Genomic DNA, 20416 nt, shown 5'->3' with positions numbered 1-20416 from the left:
CACTAGACCTCTTTTTTTTTTTTCTATTTTTTTTATTTTTTATTTTTCTGCTTGGTTCTGCAGTCCTTATTGTGGCTGCAGAGTGGCTCAGCTTCAATGGAAAGGAGGATTATGTTTCCACCCAAATTGTTCCATTCAACGATTTGTTCCAAGTAATGATTTGCAATATCCCTTGAACTAGTAGAGAACTTATTCTCCTACTCTATGACCCCTAGGGTATTGTACAGACAAGCTGGCAGAACCAGTGATCATGAACACATCCATGATAGTTCTGTAACGTGCCAAGTTCAGTGCTGCCTGGCATCAGTGGCCTGTGTCTGAACACACCCACAGGATTGATCCTCAAGGGCATTTTGACATAGCAAAAGGCATGGCTTCTGGATCAAATATGGGATGAAATAGTGACAAACTCACCCCTTCAGGATGGTGGCGATGCCTGTAGGTATGCTTGGTAACAAACATGTGAGCATTCAGCCAGAGTTTGTGGCTGAAATGGTCAGAGATGCTCTAGTTACGTAAGGAGTTACGTAGATCACTGCAGTGGGCCAGGGGCTGGATTGCACGCTAGACCTCAAATTCTGCTGATAGGCCTTGTTGGGCAACAAAGCACTTTCTGTATCTCACTTCTATGTCTCATCACACATAAAGATTCAATAATTTCTTATAGATGGAATAGAACTGCTTAATCCATTACCATTTCTGCCATTTTTATAATAATTCTGGGTTTGAAAATCTCACAGCCATGTTTCATAATGTGAGAGGGGGTAATAATGAACAAACACCTGAATTTCTTACTTTTTACTAGGACTGATTAAGAAGCCTTATCTACTGGCAGCACTGAGCCACACATAGTTCAGGATTTTAATGCTCCAGTACTCACGACGGTGCCTGAGCACCTGTAGGAGACCTGCAGTCAGTTGGGATGCTCTACAAAGTGGTCTGGTCCCCAGGTTTAAATGCAAGAAGCAAGTGACAAGGAATGTCATCCGAGAAGGCCTTTCAAGCTGGAATGCACTTTCTCAACTGCTGTGATACAGCCAGAGTTTATTGACATCCAAAGAGTAGCCTGTTCACCCTTTAGCATTCATTAGAGACCTGCCAGGGCAGAGGAAAGCAATAAAGGTAATTTGGTTGCGTAGGAAAAGTGGTCCTGTACTAAACATAATCTTTGCTTTTGCATGTATTTCTGTCAAATAGTGTACAAAATAGTGTATACACATTATGGGCTGTGGAAACGATCATACATCAGTCTATGTACCCTACACAGTACTTTTTAATTGAAATTTTTACATGTGATCCTTTTCTTTGAAGTAAGCCACTAACATAAACTGATGAGGATTTCATTATCTGGCCTCCACTGCATGTCTTTTTATTTCTGTAATGCAAACATTAGCACTCGAATAGTAAGCATCTAATTCTACCTGGCAGGAAGACAAATGCTTGTAATGGGAAGGTTTTGCACATCCAAAGGAATTTATTTTTTTTAAATATTATTTTTTTGTGTGCGTATCACATATTCATTTGTTTTCCTTTCTACCTGCTACCTTCAGCTGTTTCCAGAGAAGCAGTCAGGAAGATGACAGGAGTGCCACAGCTCCCTACAGTACATGACTGTTTAACCTTAAGTCACCTCAGCTGTGAAAACTGTGGATGCAACTTTGGAAAAACATTTTGAATGTGACAGCAAAATTACTTTGTGATGTTTATACATTTTTCATAATTCTGTTCCCTGTAGAACTGATTCCTCTATTTCTTACAGTAACAGTATGAAGAAGCAAGCTTTTAAAAGGATGGGGGTTTGCTGATGCTGCTTTCTCTGTGTCTAGTTAGCTAAGAGACTATGCTGTAGCTTAATGCAACAGAGTAATAATAGTGATGCTTTAGGAAGTCTCAAGAAGCAAAGGTGCATCTCCTCATCCACGGCTGCTCTCAGGGAGGAGGGCATGTGTGCGCGTGTGAGGGAGAACAAGAGCACTACGGCAGATGGAAATGGAGTAAGACAGCCAAGCAGAGGACTTAGACAATGTGCCACAGAGCTCAATAAATCTATACAGTTTCTTTATGCTCTGCAAGGTCATAGATGACGCTGACACTGGTCGCCTAGCAACCCACTCTACTAACCTACTTTTGTCCCAATCACTGGAGAATGGGTTTAATGCTCTGAGCTGTGTTTCAACATGTGGAGGAAAGAATCAAATTGATGCTGGGTAACTGCTGATGTGCAAAATGCTAAAAAGCATTTTTCTGGTCTGTCTCCTCTCTATACCAGTCGCACACATAAGGCTTCTTTAATAAAGAACAACAGCATTGAAGAATCCCTAAGTTTCACAGGAATACTAATTTCATTAGAAAATATAGAACTACACTATGCAAAGTCATACATGTATTTATTTAGGTAGGAGTCTAATGCAAGCTCCCAGTTAAGAAGAATCTATAAAAAACCAGAGATGTTTCTGATATTAAAAAAATGGAAACTAAGAAATACAAAATTAAAAATTACCTAAATGAAATATGGTTTTATTAGGTTATACATCATGTAATCAATTAGTTAAAAACCCTTAGACAGCCATAGTAATTATTTTTTAAAATCTACATTTGGAATATCTGCTGTATAAAACTTCCTTTGACATATAGAAAACAAAGCAGAATATTTAGGCAACAATAACTCAGAACCATAACCTTATTAAATGAACTCTCCTTCTGTAGCTTATGAATAATATGCATGTGGTGGATAGGACACAGCTATATCTTCTCAAAATAATGCTACATTTGTGTTTTCTTCAAAAATTGTACATAGCTGTATTCCAAAACACATGTCAAATGATACAGTAGAGAAATCATACAAAGCAAATAATTCATTCAATTAATTTAACCTTTTTCTCAGCTTGAGGAATGCTCCAAATTCTACCTAACCATAATTTGGATTTATATGACCCTTTCTTATGATTATATTCATCAAATTTCCAGTCCCTGATGCACAAGACTTGTTCTTTGTTGGTTAGCTGCAGATATTTATAAGAATAAAGTTAAACTGTTTTTCTGTGCCTTGATAATAGGTATTCTCAGCCAGCATAAGACATAAAATTTGAAAAAGGACCAAACCTCTTTGTTTTACATGTAGCAAGAGAATCTTTTCACAACATGTGTACTGTATAAACCCCAGCTCTGCTCTACATTCAGTAGGACGTTTGTTTCAGACAAATGTAGCTATAGCTAAGGGGGATATGCCATTGCTTCCCCATATTCAACAAAACTTGCAGGTTTAGCCGTCTGAAAAAAAAAAACATTCTAACATTTTCCCTGCCCACTGCCAGAAAAATCACTGTCCTGTTGAATGTGTCACTGGATCAGAGACTACTGAATATTATGGTGATCTTCTTGAGGGATACTTACTGAGCCAGGATGGAGGTTTTCAATTGCACCGTCAGAGCACTGGTCTCCTCTACCTTTCCCCTGACCTCTGTGAAAGACACTGTCATTACCATAAGAGAACCGGTTCCTTACTGCTAAATACAGTAATTGCCTAACCCTTGACTGTCACCCATCAGCAAACACAGAAGACTGGGGGATATAAGGGGCAGGAATTACAAGATTACTGGATCATAAAACACCTATGTGCTGCCCTGGCCCCTGAGTGAAGTGAATACATCACAAGGATTCTCCTAAACTGTTTTGACTGTCAGTGGCACTGGGAGGCCACAACAAAAGCAAGGGTCACCAGCCTAGTAGGAAAATCTATTCATAGTTCTTTCCCATATAGTATTCAGAGAGTGGAGAACCATGCAGATTGCCAGTACAGTAACCCCCTCATAGTGGGGTATGGCCTCTCTTGATTACTTTGCCTCAGCAACACAGAACACCCCTTATGTGGGAAGACTCTGAGCCAACATAAAAAAACCCTGTCACTTCCATTTTTACCCTGGAACACATTTATACTGGTGGCTGCTGATGCTATTTGAGGTGTGTTTTTCTGGTTTGCCCAGCTGTCAGTCATAACCCCAGAATGATGGCATTGTGTAGACTGGAAGGGAGCTTTGGAAGTCTCTAGCCCAGTCTCCTGCTCAGAGCAGGAGAGCTGAAGAGCAGGGTCTTCAAGGTGTTGTCCAGTCAGGTTTTGAGTATCCCAAAGGGCAGACAATTCACAGCCTCTCTGGAAGTCAGTTTCAGTGTTCGACCATCCTCATGGTGATTTTTTTTTTCATTACAAGTAACAGAAGTTTCCCACATTGCAACTTAATGGAAAAGTCTCAGTTCATGCTGAAGGCTGAGGAGTCCCACTACTTCAGGAAATTTTCTAGGAGTGACAGCTACCTCCATGCAGGATATATGTGTGGATGCTCTTGTTTAGTGATAGTGGGAAAATGCTAATTGGTTGAAAGCTGAGCCTGAGCACAGCCAAGTTTTGTTGACTAAGAGGTTTCCCAGGAAACAAATGGAGATTTGAGAGAGTTTTTAAGTCTTTGTACATGATTAAAACAAACAAAACAAAAAACAAACAACACACAAGAACCAAAAAAGACCCCAATAAATATTCTACAGAAACTTGCAGAAAAAAAGCAAAAACTTTGCTTTAGAGGAATGCAGGTCACAGTGCAACCCTGAGAAAAAGGAAGGGAGAGGGATCCTGAGCAGAGTTGGAATTCAAAACAACCTTGAAGCAACCTCCTTTCACCTAATTCTAGAAAATAAGGTGGTTTAGACATTCACTGTTAAGTAAACAGAACTGTACCGAACAATGCCAATGTACCAATGTACCAAACTAAGTCCAACCCCAGTCTCTCCCACATGACTCTGGTCTCAGACAGCTCCTTAAACCTCAGGGGTTGCACTGCACAGTCTTTTCTTTGAGACACTTTGGTGATGTTGAAATATTTACCACTGCTACTCTAATATCTTGTTTTCTGTGTTAGTTCAGCTTCCAAAAGTCAGGCTTTCTGTCCTACATGCATTTGACTTGGCCTTTTTAGATTTACTTTCAAACAATACAGTTATTTGGACTAATAATATCTGTATTTTAGCCGTAACTATTGTAAGGGATGTCCAACTGTAAAGGATCACCTGGCTAGACCGGTTTCGGAGCACAAAGGCGAGACGCAGGGAGTTGTGAGTCGGCTCAGCTTCGTCTCACCTTAACAGCGCTGCAGAAGACGACCTGGGGGGAGCTGCCGCAACGGCTCAGCCCGAGGTGGCCTGAACACTGCAGCACGGTAAGAACCGAGGCCCGAACGGCGCCTTCAGTAACCCCGTAACAGAGTCCCTGAGCGCTGTTCCACCGCCCTTCGGTAACTTTGTGTCGGTGTAGACTAATGGACCATCACACCAGCAGACTAAACAAAATTACCCACTCAGGAGAGTCCTGCCCCACCCATCAAATCAGGAGATAAAACCTCTAAGGTTTGGGCAGGAAGGGGGGTCCGTCTTCCCAACGACCCAGTTGGGCTGTAGGAGATTCTCTCCCCCCTTGTCCAGGATGCTGTACAAGCTAACTTCCCAGGCATTAAGAGGCCTTACCTGAGAGAGGGTAAGTGATTAAGAAACATACCTATGGTATTTGGCATGCTTTAAGATTGTGATTAGTGCACTCTTTTCAAGGTATTAATATCTAGCGCGCCCGTGGTTTAGCATTGCAATAGTGCATTCCTCCATTGTATCCATAAAAACCTGCAGTAGTGGCATATTGGACCTGTGAGTGAAGTTCAAATAAATTGTTAATTTGAGCCTTACAGTGAAGTCTAATTTGAACCTCACAGTGAAGTCCCTCACTGTCACAACTGTGCATTACTGAATGCATGTAGGAAAACGTCTTTTGAAAGCAAAAGACTGAAAGTAATGAAGCTTCACTCACTTTCAGCTTAGTTACTCTGCAAGGTCCAGCTGTACTCTATGCTAATACAGATACAAAGGTCTTGACTCTTCTCACACATCAGTCCCTTTCTATATCGTTGTGGTTGTGAAGTGGGCATAACTATAAGTACACAAACTTGAGAAAGTAGGAGATGTTCTAAAGTTACCTGTGGAGAAATCTCTTTCCACAAGATCCTCTCATTGTAGACTGAAATAATATTTTAAACAGCTTATAGAATTCATTGCCTAAACTCCAGTCCTACCTGCAAATTCTTCAACACTCATTATGTTCATTTGCATACACTGCTTTAATACAAATTGATTATGGCACTGTGAGTATAATTTTGATTCCACCTAAACTGAAGCATATGCAGAGTAACTAATTTATTAGCCCTCACTAGTGTAATTGAGATCATAATCTATGTGTGTTAAAAGATACTAATGTTCGCAGTTTGTACAGTGAATTCTTATGTAAGTAATAAGCAATATACCAGAGCTGAAACAATCTTACCCAGAGCAAGCAGTGAAAGAAAACTTTTTAACAGTGTGCCTGCTGTACGTTTACTTCAGGTATGTGCACATTTCTGTATATCTATATACACATGGGTATAAAAAACAGGTATGTGAGTGTTAATCCCACTCCTTTGTGTAGATAAAGCGGTAGACTGGCAAGCCTGTTTCTCAGTGAAAACATGATAAACTATGCCAATTTATCTCACTTTATATTTGTAATTAAAAAAGAACATAGATTTAAACAGGTACTGGTCAGCTGGCATATAATAACTTCTTACCCTGTGGTAACTTGTCCAATTCTAAGCCACATACAGACAGATGGACACTCACAAGAAAAGACTGAAGAAACTTGGTTTGTGTGTTAATAGGGGGAAGAACTATATTCCACAAAACAATGTTACATAAAAATTATCTGTGCCTATGTCTGCCATGCCTTGCCTTTAGATACACATACTGTAGGTGTTAAAATGAGACAAAGCTGCTATCATCACTTATTAAACTCTGATACTTTTTTTAATCCTCAGGGAAGACAATAGGTTAATAGTCAGATTTTACCTCTTCTCAGGCTGAGGAAGCCAGTTTCCAGTATTTAAAGGAATTAAGTGGCTGGTGCAAGAGATAAGCAATCCTTACAAAAGCACTGCCAATTGTTTATTATGCCTTCTGTAGCTGTGAAAGGGATCCTCCTTAGAAGCATAGAATAAGGATCCTTTAGGTAGTCTTGGTAACAGCTTCAATGCCTTTCTCGCACCCTCTATTACTTTCCTTTTCTCTTTTTATCACCTGAGCTCTAATGTTTTAGGAAGGCAGCACTGTCTACACATCGGTTTGTTTGAGATAGGAGGAATAATGCAGATAAAATAGGAATCCAAACATATCTGCAACTGTTTTTAAAATCCAAAACTGTCTTGTAAAGCAGAGTATCTCTGAAAATGTTTTGTAAATATTAGATAAAATTAAAACAAACCTTCTACTGTGTTTATACCCTTTTACTACTTGGTTTCTGCAAATGTTAGAGACAGCAATTTCTCTGGGAAAAAGATGTATGAAGAAAAAACTAATTTAAAAAAGATTAGAGATATTTTCTTAAATTAGTTTGTCGGGGTTTTTTTAATCACTGTACCGACTTTGAATAATGAGCCTAAAAATTTCTATTCCTGTTTGAACTGATGCACAGTGTATGAGCAGTGATGGAGAATTTCATGTAAGTGTCCCAAACAAGTTGGCAAATACTATTTAATTTAACCTTTCCATATAGTCAATAGTCCCTGTCATACAGTTCAACAGTAAGTGAATTCAGGGAATGAGTTAGATAAACTCTTTGAGACCTTTCTGTACCACAAATCATGTTGCTCCATCTGTGAGCCAAAATCAGCAGTCCAGCCTTCCAGTCAGGAGAGCTGAACCTCACTTGGCAATCTCACAGGATATTCCATTATATAGTAGGTAAATATTACTAAAATATTATATAATTTTCAGACAAATCCTAAAAACAGCACCTTTCCCAATAATTCCAACTAGCTGTAGAGTATGGATCAAAATTCCTTTTGCCCAATTAATCCACTACATATCTGATGAAGAACAACACGTATCTGTGAACATACACAAAGCTACCTACACATAACTACATAAACACACACATTATGAACAATATCTATATATGGAAAGCATGTCTATGTACACAACTATCTAGACATCTCAGTAAGAAACTTTATTCAGTAAGGAATTCACACACATGGAAAAAGTGTTTCTGTAAATTCTGCACCTCCAGCTTTATATTACCATTTTTCCACTTCATATAACTAGTCCATTAAATAATTGTGTGGTATAATAATTTTTTACAGAAATATTAATACTTGACTAAAAACTGAGTATATTGGCATTCAGTTAATGTGTATGTACTTAGAACAACACAAATATTTGAAATATTATGAATTTGAAGGGTGGTAGAGGAAGAGCTTATTTGTGCAAGAAGAGCACAATCAAATTAACAATTGAGTGTGCATGCATGTGTGTTGCTTTGACAAGATAAGAGTAGCTCAAGATAACATTTTGTATAATGTAGTAGTTTGGGAAAGGTGATTAAGATCCCAGTGACTACTCCAAGCTCTATATCCTTGACACACACATGGCATTATCTCAGCAGTGGTTGGAAGCTGTCTTGGTCTTAGCGACCATGAAATGATAGAATTCTCAATTCTTGGTGCAGGAAGCAAGGGTTTCAGCAAAACCACTGTTATGGACTTCCGGAGGGCAAACTTTGGCCTGTTAGGTCACTGGGTGAGAGAGTCCCTTGGGAGACAATCCTGAAAGGCAAAGGGGTCCAGGAAGGCTGGACATTCTTCAAGAAAGAAGTCTTAAAGGTTCAGGAGAAGGCTGTCCCCATGTGCCTAAGGTGAGTTGGTGGGGAAGATGACCAGTCTGGCTGAACAGGGAGCTTTTGCTGTGTCTCAAGGAAAAAATGAGAGTTTATCACCTTTGGAAGAAGGGGCAGGCAACTCAAGTATAGTAGAGGGGTCTTGTTAGGCCATGCAGAGGGAAAATTAGAAAGGCAAGAGCCCAGCTAGAACTCAATCTGGCCATGGTCATAAGAGGTAACAAAAGAGGTTTTTCCAAATATATTAACAAGAAAAAGAGAACCAAGAAGAATCTCCATCCTTTATTGGATGGAGGGGGGGGAACATTGTCTCCAAGGAGGAGGGCAAGGTTGAGGTACTTAATGCCACCTTTGCCTCAGTCTTTAATAGCCAGACCAGGTATCCTCTGGGTATTCAGCCCCTGAGCTGGAAGACAGGGATGGAGAGCAGAATAAACCCCCCATAATCCAGGAGAAAGTAAACCTGCTTCGCCAGCTGGACACCCACAAGTCTATGGGGCCAGATGAGATCCACCTGAGAGTACTGAGGGACCTGGCAGAGGAGCATTCCAAGCTGCTCTCCATCATTTGTCAGCAGTCCTGATTAACAGGGGATGTCCCATACAACTGGAAGCTTGCCAATGTGATGCCCATCTATGAGAAGGTCTGGAAGGAGGATCCTGTGAACTACAGGCCTGTCAGCCTGACCTTGGTACCAGGGAACATTATGGAGAAGTTCATCTTGAGGCTGCTTACAAGGTGTGTACAGGACCATCAGGGGATCAGGCCCAGCCAGCACGGGTTCATGAAAGGCAGGTCCTGCTTGGCCAACCTGATCTCCTTCTATTACCAGGGGACCCACCTAGTGGATGAGGGAAAGGCTGTGGATGTTGTCTACCTGGATTTCAGTATAGCCTTTGGCACTGTCTCCCACAGCATTCTCCTGGAGAAACTGGCAGCTCATGGCTTAAAGAGGTGTACTCTTTGCTGAATAAAAAAATGTCTGGACAGCTGAGCCCAGAGAGTTGTGGTGAACAGAGTAAAATCCAGATGGTGGCTGGTCACAAGCGGTGTTCCCCAGGGCTCAGTTTTGGGCATGGTCTTGATTAATAATTTTATCAATGATCTAGATAAGGAGATTGAGTGCTCCCTCAGTAAATTTGCAGACAACACCAAATTGCGCAGGATTGTTCATCTGCTCAGGGGTAGGAAGGTTCTGCAGGGGCATCTGGACAGGCTGGATCAATGGGCTGAGGTCAGCTGTATGAGGCTGAATAAGGCCAAGTGCCGGGTCCTGCACTCAGATCACAACAACCCTGAGCAATGTTACAGGGAAGAGTGGCTGGAGAGCTGCCCAGCAGAAAAGGACCTGGGGGTGCTGGTCGACAGCCGGCTGAACATGAGCCAGCAGTGTGCCCAGGTGGCCAAGAAGGCCAACAGCATCCTGGCCTCTATCAGAACTAGTGTGGGCAGCAGGAGTAGGGAAGTGATTGTGCCCCTGTACTCAGCACGGGTGAGGCTGCATCTCGAATCCTGTGTTCAGTTTTGGGCCCTTCACTACAAGAAGGACATTGAGTTGCTGGAGCGTGTCCAGAGAAGGGCAATGAAGCTGGTGAGGGGTCTGGAGAACAAGTCTTCTGAGGAGCAGCTGAGGGAACTGGGGTTGTTCAGTCTGGAGAAATAATATTTTCCTAATATCTATTCTAAATATCTAAACCTCTAAACCGCAAACTTACTGAGGGAGCACTCAATCCCCCCATCCAGATTATCAATAAAGATATTAAAGAAAACTGGCCCCAGTTGGATATGTGGAAAAATTTCTTTACTGAGAGACTGGTCAAACATTGGAACAGGCTGCCCAGGGAGGTGGTGGAGTCACCATCACTGGAGGTGTTCAAAAAACATGTAGACATGGCACTTCAGGACATGGCTTATTGGGCACGGTGTGTAGGGTGACTGTTGGGCTTGATGATCTTAGAGGTCTTTTCCAGCCTTAGTGATTCTATGATTCTATGATTATCTACCTCATTCAGAAAAGAAAAAACAAAGCTGTAAAGTAAGCTAGAAGTAAAGGCACAGCCAAATCTGACTTCCCAGGAAAAACTTAATTTACTGAGCCACAATTTCCCAAAAAAACACTTAAAGTTAATATTTCTGTGGATCACAAAACCTTATAAGGATGTAGTCCACAATTTGAACTCCACATCCCAGTTAACTAAGTCTATACCAAGGATAAATCAGTTAAGCAAATTAAGCTTGATTTTGATGTATAACCCAAATTAACTTTGGGGTGTGTTAATTTTTTTCTACTCTGCACAGGAGTGTCCAGGAGAAGTTAAGTTCTACTTAACTGAACAGAAACTTTGGATTTTGCTCAGCTATTAAAGCACATCTGCAGGTAACAGGTATAGCAGGCACACATATTTTGGTCACAGACCTATTCTAGCTGTCCAGTATGCTGCCAGATTGGAAATTCATGACTCTTTAACTACTGAGAAAATGGAGATTCTCTTGATGTTACGAGAACTAATTAGTGGTGTATAATTATGACTTTTTTTTTAATTCCTTTTTACATGGCAAGTGTGCTTGTTAATGAAGATTATGGCTTAAACTGAGGCTTTACTTAATTGAACTACATCCATATAAAACAGGGTTAAAGGTGAATTATGTATGCTCTTTTTGTTTCTTTGAGCTGGTTTAACCAAGACGATTTAAAACCATATCCTTAGTCAAGCCAAGACACCAATAAAGCTTGAGTTCATAGTATGTTCACTGTGTGCTTTCCATGTAATTACTGATACTGTTTCTTGCTTTTAGCCTGTTGCTAAACCTTCACAAACATCGTGTTTTTTACAAAAGACTAAATAAACAATAAGCCTAGAAATATAATGAAGCAAAGAAATTTAACTTTACGATGACTTATTGCTAATGTGAATATTACACCTAGATATGTTTCTTAAATATTCAGAGAATTTTAGACAACACCCCACACATAATCTCCCATATCTAAACTGCCTGCAGATGACATTTTGACATCTGAATAAAAGCCAAAATTTGTGGTCAGTTAATGTTGGACTTGCACTTTACTTCTGGTCATTCCTATGACAATTAGAAGAAATTAATCTATGGAGGTATCATCTCAACAGACATTCAGTAATGGATGACTGCTCCGGAGCTCTTCACATTCCAATAACTATTTTGTATTAGACTGCAAAATATTTCAAATTTAACAAAAACAGGTTTTTAAAATTAAAATCATTGGAAATTTTTTGTCTGTCAAGATTTGGTTTTCAATTAAGATCTTGTCAATTTTCCTACCATCAAGGTCTCATTTTCCTCAAGCAAGCATGAAGTGCTGTGTAAACATATAAGGGTTAATTCTAAACAATTAGTGCAGCATGGGCCTCCACATGGGCCTCAGCCTGCTCAGCTCCTCTATACAGATGCATAAATGTTCCTTCTGTCCCATGAGCAAGAACATTATACACCATGTTGGGATGGGCTGTGATGACCAATCTGCCCCTTTAGAGCTGGCTTTGATCTTTCTGACAAATCATACATTGCAGACATATGTTATGAGACTAGCTAATTTTCAGTCTGAAAGAACTAAATGCAGAATTATAGTTTAAGTTGCAGTCATTTATCTGCTGAATTCAAGAGGGGAGAGTTGATGGTACCCTGTTAAGCTAAATATCTGGCAGTTCACGTTTGGTATTCATTTGCCAAATACCATGAGAAGTAATGCCTAAATCAGCCTTTTCTTGATGATATCAAGCATGCTGTACTGATGATACACAGGAATGAAAATACACAATGTAGCAATACATGCAGTATAAAATGTCACATCTTAATGTGTTTTGGAACATATCCTCAAAATGTGCTTGGCAACTCAATGCCTAAAAAACCCTAGTATTTTGGTGCCAAGTCAGTCACAGTTTTGGCTGTGGATTCTATTTTCAGTGATTCACTCGTGTTGGTCTGCTCAGATACTTCAAAGCAATCATGAATTTGAAATCAAACTACATTAAATATGAGATCAATGCATAGAAAGTATTTTTTAGGTGCAGACAACCAAAATGGTCAAATAGGTTGCTAGCTTTTAAACACCATGTTTGACAGATTGTTTTTTAAACTGTTTGCAAATTCAAATCAATTTTGTTATTACATCTGGCCCCACACTGGGAAAAATTTATAAAATAATCAAAATATTTGACATTCTAACTGTATTACTTTTTGTTTCACTTACAAATTTAACTTGATTTTATTTTAAGTGTAAAAAATTCCTAAAACTAGACAAAAGCTTTTGTATAACCTCGTGTTATTGTTTCACTTGTATGCTTCCCAAGGTGGACAGGAGGAAAGAGCAATCTCCAGTTGGTGCAATATTTTTTTTTTCTGACATTTCTGGTTCAAGCCAGAAAAATCAAATACCTGCATAATTACTTCTGGTTGGTATTTTCCTTTACTCTCATATATTTATTCATATATGAACAAAAATTCCTGGGTTTTGTGGTTTCACTTTAGATCTAGAAGTAGATAGAGAAATGACCTAAAAACCATTTGTGAAATGGAACTTCTAAACAACAGAAATTTCGAAACAGTTATTGTATTCTCACTTGCATAATTAAAACCTGAGTGCTTTCTGCTTCTATCGTATAGCTTCCTACTGTGACCATTCTCTCCGCTGAGCAACTGAGGATGCCACAGTAGCTCATTTTTACTTTGTGCAGATTTATTTAATGAGAATCTGGTGCACTGCATATGTGAATAAGTGCTGTGTTGCTGAACATAGGTATTCTGCTCCAGCCTTTCACAGAACTTTTAGAACTAAGTTGTGAGACTTTATAAAGTCATCATAAAATTACTTTATAAGTGATTCTGGATGTAATTTTGATTATCAGGAGGCAAAATGACATTACTCTGAAAGTGATTTTGGTAATTCCACTTCTTTTCCAAGGTTCGAGATCTCATGTTTTCTGGGCTAGAAGAAGCCTATTTGGTTGGTCACTGGTTTCTTTTCTCTTTGATCCTTTTCAGATCCTTTTTGCAAGCAAGATCAACAGGATGCAGTTCCATTCCAGTACTGGTATCCCTAACTGGTAAGAAGTAAGCAACATGACAGCAAATAAGCTTAGGTAGTTTAAGGAGAGAGTTTGCAAACACAAAGCTCCAGACAATTCTCAGGAGTCATTTTGTACTGAGTTGGGGAACCTGCAGGCATTTAAAGTTATCACTTTCAGGTTCTCTTTCTAACCCTGGTCTGTATATAACAGTGATTGTTTTCGAGAAAGGTTTCACTCCAGTGATAACAATAGCGGCAGAATAATGTCTTCTTATCTGTGATACCTGTTTGCAGCATGCTCATAAAAATTGCCCAAGAAAAATAGCTGCTTTTTTTTTTTTTTTTTCTATTTCAGAGATTTTGCAGGATGACAGCGAAAATCAGACACCATTGTAGGAGAACGAACAGAAATCAAGTTCATAAACAGAATATGGCAGTTCTCAGTCTGCACTCTTCTCAGTAAAATATCAGAAATTACTTCAGGGTTGATACAAACCCCTGGGAAAAATACATAGCATCAAAGCACGTTGTGGTTCAGTCTTTAAAGAATTGACTGCCTTTGGTGATTTTGAAGAATACTTTGATGATGATAAATATCCAGCACACATGAAGATTCATCAAGTGTTGAATACAGTTTAACTTATTAAAAGACCCAAACTTCTAGATATCTTAGAGAAATGGCTTTTTGTTAATAGAAAACCTTTGTTGTTACCACATGCTTTAAACTTCACTCAAAGAGTGAACCAACAGATAACATAATTGAAAATTAAAAATAAAAATGGAGTTTTAGAACAAACATCTACTTAGCATTATATAGGGACAAAGATTGATTTGATATTAAACCTTGTCTGTGCAGGCTTAATTTAACTGATTTTACATTAATTAACCCCCATGTCGATACCTTAAATGTCCATTTAAAAGTGCTTTTTCAACTTTAAAATTATTAGGAGTTTATCTTGATTAGGCATAGGGTTGTGTTTAAACAAATTAAGATATTCTTGAGGCAAAATAAAACTGCTCAGAAAATACTTTGATTAAGTTGGTTTAAAACAGATTTAAAGCCACCTCAAAACAGACAGAAGCCACAGACAGATTTAAAGCCACCACATAACAGACTTGCAAACAGAGAGGTTCCCAAATAGGTTAATATTAACATTTGGGCAGAAATATGTTACAAATATTTTGGAAGATATCTCATACACCAGGAATTTCATAACACATTCTCCCTGTTTTCAGCAGCAATTTGTGTTTATGCACAAAGGTTCCACATTTTAACTGCAAGTACCATATTTTGTTTGCATAACAGAGCAGTTGTGCTCTAGTTGCTTAAGAGTTTCGTCTAAAGTCTACTATAATCAATGGAAGCCTTTCCCCACAATTCCAGGATCTTGTGGGTCAAGCCTTCAGCTGCAGGTTAAAAGAAAAATAGAGTCTTTAGATAAAACAAAATGTATTTTGATACCTCACTGTATATAGACATGTAATGAGAAAGTATCTTTTCTATGTACTTTTGTTTCCTTCTCTCTTTTCACTGTGCGTTTTTTCATGAAATGGATCTTCTGTACAGAAGTGAACTTCTGGGACAGTCTACATCTCTTCTGTCTGTTAGTCACACTTAAAAGTAGATACAGAGAGACCATGTGAAATATTTGAACCAACTGACCACAGAGGTAGAGTTCAAATGCAAGTTGCTTGTAAGCCATTTAGTTTAATCCAGATACATGTTAGTTCGTTAACTGATATGTTGCTTGAGCGTACAAATGGGGAGCACAAAGTCCAATCTAATACAAAATTTTTGACATATCTTCTGCAAAGTGAGGATCGAGAGGACTGCATCTGTAAGTGTGAATAGCAGCAAACAAAATGATTGATTCTGAGTCACTGATACAATCCATATGATGTCTCTGTAAATGTGGCTGTCTGACCCTGGGATTATGTGTACGTGTGGACAGGAGAAAAATCTCCAGAAAGTGTGAAAAGTGATGAAAGTGCAAACCACAAATCCATGTTTGCATCTGGTCTGCAATTATTGTACATCAGGAACATCCCACCCAGCCAAATTTAGCTCAAGAAACTGGTAACTCAGTGTTCACCATCCTCAGTTCAGTCACTGGACCTCCGTTAAAGTAGCAAGGGCTTCTTCAAGACTTGTAGATCTCCAAGACACAGGACATGCCCCTGTTGGCTCAGAGGTCAGTGCACATCATAACTAACCTTCTGTGGAACATTTTTGAGAAGCTGTATTTCCACTTTGAAAGAGCTAGTTCAGCCTATAGCATGTTGCTTTATCTCCAGAGCCTTCTAACTTCTGAGGTCATCTGTTACATCTGTAGTAATTATTGTATTGTGAATCTGATGGCATTTATGCTTAGCTACTTAATGTCTACCTTGAAGGCACCGTGCCATCAACCGTAACCTAAACTAGGTTCCTCCAGTAGTAGATTTGGGATGTGACGCACCAGGCTCACATCACAGATGTCAGCAGGCTAAGGGGAAGCCTGGGGCTCTCTGTTAAGTAGGAAACAGTCCAAGTGATGGAAACCAGAGACCACAAAGCAATGAAATAGAAGCAAAACATTATGATAGTAGGTTTAATGGGTGCCAATATGGTCAAAAAAGTTGAGTTATATATCTGCATCTGCCACATAAGCTCACAGTTATCTTCCGTAGGACTGGAAATCTTGCTACAAGGCACTAATGGCCTCTTCTAGTAATTATTTACCAATTAAATGAAACCAGTCATTAATCCCTTTGAAAGATTTGTGAATGATCAGTTGACTAAGCTGTCCAAATGTGGTCTTGGTTTTTTAGTTGGCTTAGTTTCCTCTCAGAATCACAATTTATAAAAAGGGGAAAAAGGAACAATTATCCAGAATCTGAAGCAAGGTTAACAGATGTGAATGGGCATTTCTTTGTATGGATAGATGTATTGCCAAACTTTCTCAGCCTAACCTTACTTTGTTCTTTGTAAATATCTGCGTGCATTGGGACCTCTGAACACCTAACTAAATCTCTTCATACCAGTACAGTTCATTCAGCAAACAGCAAATTCAAGAACTTGAGGAGACAATGGTACATTTTAGGAGCCTAATTGCTCTTGTTTCTAAGCTACCTGTATAAAGTGCTTGGCCTCTTAGTTCTTGTCATTTACCCTGTCTGCTTTCTTTTGTCTCCTCTGAAATTTGTTCCACAGTAATTTGTTGCTAAAGTCAGATACCTCAGCGACTGTTTGAAGTGTTGTTAAGTAAAGAAATAATTTCTAACTAAATCATGAGGCATTCCCTACTTTCCCAAAGAAGAAAAAAAGATAAACTCTATTCCTAAATTGTCTTTGGTGTATATAGACATAATTCAAAACAAGGCACATTGTTTGAGATTTATGATGAGCCAAAGTTCATTAGCTCATTAGCAGGGGAAATAAGTTTTCAGCGGGTTCATGAATCTATAACAAACAGAAACTATGGCACCTAATTTACCTTGTTCTGAACAGTATTACAGGTTACATTGACTTAATTAGGATGCACCACTGAGCATTCAGGTGTTGTTTTTAGTGGCAGTACAGGATAAACCTGGGCTGATTTTAATTTCATGTAAAGAAATACAAACTGCTGGAAAATAGCAGCATTCCTAATTAGTTTTAAGACTAATTTTGCATAGAAGTGTAGGTTCACTATAAAAAAAACATTGTTGTAGCAACTAAAGCAGGGATATAAAACATTTAGAGTTAATAATTCTTTAAGACCTAACTAGTCAGATACAATGGAAGTAGTAGACTTGAAATGCTTTATAATTTCTACAGCTGTGAAAGATGTACCACTAGAAAAATCATTTAAATATTGAACTCTGCTAGCATGAGACATACAATTTGTACTGTATATGTACATTGTAATGTCAATCTGCCTTTATATGTTTATGAAGGTTGTGGAGCTCTGAAAGGCATGTAATTGAGGCTTGGTTAATGCACATATGAAAGCAAAAGAACAATCACTCTCCATTCAGTGAGCTATTGTCTGTTCAATCCACATGCGGACTTCCTTTTACAAAGGTACCTTAAGTCTTCAGTAGCAAAACCACAGTGTAACATCAAGCACATCAGTGTTCGATATCTAACCTAAGTGATTCTATTCCTGGTTTTATAAAGATTAACATATCAATATTAGCAAAAGAAATCTGAATACAGATATTGGATTGCCTTGAATAATATCTCTGAGATACACTGAAACTGTGAAGACAGTAATATCAAAATTACTTGCATCTGGTTTTCCATATGCAAACATAGTTTTGTTTTGAGCTGTGTATACTTCAGTGAAGACAAGGTGATGTTGCAATTCATAGGCTTGCAAGTGTCACTGCTTTCTTATTTTAAGGCAAGATTTCAACATATCTTCATGTCTTTTTTATCACCCCACTGTTATTTTTCATAGGTCTTCATACACAATTTTGTCAATGTTACCGATTGGAGTGAAGCTGGAGAAACTGTGCAGACTTTGGTTTGATAACAGATTTTGAAGAATTTTTTTCTCACATTTATTTTCTTTGTGTACACGTGTCTATCTAGCATCAAATACTGAATTGTTTTATCAGATAGTAAATGTTGTCAGGTTTCAGTACAACTGAAAAAACTAGCGATAAATTCATCAAGATCTATTAAGGGACTGATACAACCCTTACCTTGAAGAAGTAAAACTACATGGAAAGGGCAGCTCAGTGCAAAATAGAAAGAATTTTTGATAATTGTCATGTAACATGAACCTGGAACTACCACACAAAAGCAAAGTAGTTCTTTGCTAGTGTCTAACCTTGATTAGATATAGTAGCAGTCACAGTTGTAGCTAGGAGACTTTAATTCTGTCTATAATACTGTTACTGCTAAGATTTCCTTCTACTTCACTAAACTTTTCTGCAACAATTTTTCGTCCCTACATTCTGTTAATTATCCTAATTTGGTAGAGTGCCTGAAATTCTTAATTGGGTATGATCATATAAAACCTGATTATTTTATTGCAAGTGAATCTGGTACCTACTGTTTTGTTCAGGTTGCCTAATTCCACATATTATTAAAGAAAAACCAAAATCTTGCTAATTTCACAGTTCAGAGCATGCTTTATGAATTGGAGGTGAGGCTTTCTTCCTATCAAAACTCTCTTGTCCCACATAATTCCATTCAATTTTAGCAGAAACACAAACTGTCAAAAAGAAATCGGAAGCCTTGCTTCTGCTGTCAGGAAAACATCAGCAACCCTCCAAGCTAACCTAAGCAACTCTCTTAATTTTAGGCGAAGTCTGAAATAATATAAAAATAAAGCAGGTAATACCATAGGGAGAATGTGCAAGGTTGCATTGGTGGCTCCCTTCTATATCTTCTTAGTGTCCTTTCCCTTCTTCAGTTGGGAAAATGCTGAACTGTGGATGTTTCTTGGGCACTTATAACCAAAAAATACTCCTTTTCTGAATTCAGTATGTCCCTAAGTTCCTGAAGATTTTTTATGTTTCTTTCTTGTCCTGTACAGTAGGCAGATAGAAAGAGAAACCTGCTGTTACCATTCTCTGCCTCTCTTAAATTTGAGAGGCAAACCTTAAATTCCTCAGTTCATGGGAAATGCAGAGATTGGCTTAATCAAGACTGTTTACCTGTTAGCATGTCTTCTCATAGGCTGCTATCTTTCTATTTTATTGTATATAGTAATATCAAAGCTTTAAAACAAACCAACAAAACAAAACACATGGAAGAGTGAAAAAAGAAAACAAGTAAAATGCTGTTATGGTTTTAGGTCAGCATAACTCTGTCTTAGTTACAAATGTGATTTAACATGAGCAAAAACAGAAATATAAGAGTTTGTTTGCAAGAGCTTTTTGTATGACTTGGAGTAATTTTTTTTGTATTTTTTTTCTCTTTAAATGCTCAGTTCATTTCAAAGAGTTCTGCATATCTTTCTTATTTGCATGGTTATAGATCTTGAAAACCTGCACTCCAGCACACAGAGTAAAGTGTTAGTGTAAACACATGTTAAGTAAAATGCTGACTACTCCCAGGTTAAAAACAAACAAACAGACACCAGAAAAGAAATGTTTTACTTAATTTGATAGAATGTGAGCATTGTTGTTTTACTAGTTCTATTCTTATTTTGCTTAAATGTCATCAATAAAAATAATGAAAATGTCTTCCTTCTGATTTTTCAGAAGACTGAAGTTTTAAAATTAACAATGATAACAAATTATACTAATAGCTTTTTAGTTATTTATGGAAAATTATTGGAAATAATTCCTCCTTCTGGATATTTAAAACTTTACATAAAGCAAATAATGAACTACTAATAATATTTTTCCTTGCAGGCCCTCCTCCTGTCATAATGGATATTTTGAGTAAAAGGACTATGTTAAGCAGGAAGATCAGATAGGTAAGTAAGAGCAATAGAAGTTTGGGGACGGGAAGCAGTAAACAAAACTTGCTTGTGGAAAGAAAGAAAGTAGGACTGTGATATGTGTCAGCTAAATCTATCTGCACACCAATTTCTTTGAATGAGATGGGGGTGGTAAACACATGTTTGAGATCATTCATCTTTTATATATACATATGTATTTTATTTGGGGCCAGAAGGTGTGCAGTATCTGGGACTTAACTGCCAACTTGGCTATGCAAA

This window comes from Phaethon aethereus, assembly GCF_964289735.1.
Source record: "Phaethon aethereus genome assembly, chromosome: Z".
In the NCBI taxonomy this organism is placed as follows: domain Eukaryota; kingdom Metazoa; phylum Chordata; class Aves; order Phaethontiformes; family Phaethontidae; genus Phaethon; species Phaethon aethereus.
The sequence above is the reverse complement of the archived record's forward strand: the minus strand, read 5'-3'. Positions refer to the sequence as shown.